This window comes from Sitophilus oryzae, unplaced genomic scaffold, assembly GCF_002938485.1.
Source record: "Sitophilus oryzae breed Bouriz unplaced genomic scaffold, Soryzae_2.0 scaffold_1701_pilon_pilon, whole genome shotgun sequence".
In the NCBI taxonomy this organism is placed as follows: Eukaryota; Metazoa; Arthropoda; class Insecta; order Coleoptera; family Curculionidae; genus Sitophilus; species Sitophilus oryzae.
The window spans coordinates 1,988,926-1,991,424 of record NW_022146393.1 but is presented as its reverse complement, the minus strand read 5'-3'; positions in this window follow the sequence as shown (position 1 = coordinate 1,991,424).

Sequence of the window (2,499 nt, the reverse complement as noted above, 5' to 3'; positions counted from 1 at the left end):
CGCGCGCTACAATTAAGACCTATTAATTTTTCGATAACGTCAAGTCGCCTGTGCTAGCCGATCGCGCACAATAATTCGAAGAAAGAAAAAGACGCTGTCACAGTCCGACTTACAAGTTTTACCAATTACCTAGACTCGATCGCGGCCATCCTTGAATTAAACAACTTGAAAAACGTTAGATGCAATTTTTTATAATAGTCATTACATAGTCATAGCCACTACAGTAACAATATATCTCGTTTGAATTTTCCGACAAAAATTGCGTTAAAATTTTTCATAGAAATAAAATGATTTTTTATTAAGAAATTATTTTAGAAATATTTGAAAATTAAAAAAAAATAGAAATTACCTTAAAAAGTCAATATGGTCACACTTCTTGAAATATTAATTTTTATATAGGTATTATACTTAAGTTCTACAGGGTGACTCTTAAATAAGTGCAAATATTTTCAGGTTTGGTAAATCTCATGCTAGTTGCTGCTAGTTAATTTAGTTCTCACCAGAGACAATCCCACTAAATAATCGTTCTAATAGGCCATTCGCACACTACATACCTCTACGCAATTAATTTAGTCTTAAATAATCTTCGGTATAATTTCTTAATATCTGATATTACCATAGTTACGGCTTTGCTCTATGGTTACGGCACTAAAAGGGATGCAAATACAGAAAAAGGTCCGATGGCAAAAAAAGTCCGATGGCTCTCAAAATTTAAAAAAAAATCATTGTTTTTAAATGTTCAAACTTAAATAACTCGGTTACTTATCTGAAAAATGATAAAGAGAAAATATGTTTCTTTTATCGAGATCTACCAGCCCTGAAAATATTTGCACTTATTTAAGACTCACCCTGTATATTTTTCACCCTTTTCAGCAATTTTCAAAGTGGCAATTTCTCTTACGAATAATTAGAAATATAGGTCATGTAGGAAGTGGCAATATAGCATTCCTTTTAGTGCCGTAACTTTGGTAATATCAGAGATTAAAAAATTATACCATAGAAAAAATTGCCGTGAACAAGCAGTTCTAAAAAGTTTTCGAAAAATATACAGGGAAATTTAAAAGAAAATGCACAATTTTCAACATTTCTTTTTTTGCGAAAAATACCTCATAATCTCATAGACGTGTTCCTGGTGTTAAAATATACAACCCCTGAAAATATTTGCACTATTTAAGACTCACCCTGTATATATACTTTTTTGTTTACTACATTTTCTTCTAGTGGCGAAAAACCCAGAATCCATTCCAAACTCATAAATGTCTTTGTAATTATACTAAATTAGAAAAACATTTATGAGCTAATTATAATCTACGAGTAGAAATAATTTTATAAAATATGTATTATAATATATTCAATGTCCTAATTTAAAAATGCTCTCTCAAACCTAAGAAAGTGACCCCGAAAAAAGCTGCAATCGCACCGAGAGCGACCGAGCGAAGACAAGAGAAACCAAAAACCAGTCCAATTTACACGGAAGTCCGAGAGATGGATGGAGACAATCTGTCGAATTACCTGTCGACCTTCGACCCCCTTAACTGTGGGAGAATTCGTCCGTAGAACAGGGCCCGTTTGACAGTCATGCTGCGGGATACCAAAGAAAACCGGATGCTTGTTTGTACCAAGTGGAATAGATAAAAATGTTCTAATTTTTTCTAGTACCTACCTACAATAATCACTCATAGGTGGATATATAGGGTGAGATAAGTGCAAATATTTTTAGGGGTAGTACCTATATTTCGATACCAGAAATACGATAATTATTTTTTTTCGCGAAAAAAAAATTGGAAATTTGGAATTTTTTGAAAAATATTTTGGGATGTTTTTTAGTTTTTAGTTAAAGAACATAATTTGTTGATAATATGGCAACATAGGTAGTAAATTAAATTTACAAGAAAATCCAGAAAAGATTCAGTAGTTCTTAAAATTTTAGCAAAAAATCGTTTTTTTTTTTCATTTTCAAAGTGAAATAACTCGGTTATTTGGGATTTATTGGAAAAATGGCAAAGAGAAAATATGAGGCGTCAAGTTGCAAAACCCGCCTGATCCATTTTAAAAAAAAATGGTCTAATGACATACATTAATAGTGGACCTAAAAATCTTGTAGCGTTTTTTAAACAACTACCACTGTGAACGGCAGCTTTTCATCGGAGAGCAGTCGGTATGGTGATAAGGTATTTCACTGGAAAGAAAACTAATTAAGAACAATAAACAAAAAAATAGATATTGGGCGCCAGGCATGTACAGAGAAAGAAAACACAGTTGTATGTTACCTAAAACTAATGACTATATTTACTCATGATGTTCTTTGCTGGTACATGACATTGTAGAGTTCTAGTAAATATATATATATAGTGGTTATATGTCAAAGAAAGTGGTGGTAAGAGTTGTACTAAATATCTATGAAAACGACTATGATAAAATACAAGACATGTAAAGTTTAAGAGAATGTATGAAATGTAGCATTACTTTAATTAACTTGATATATTTTATATGATGTTA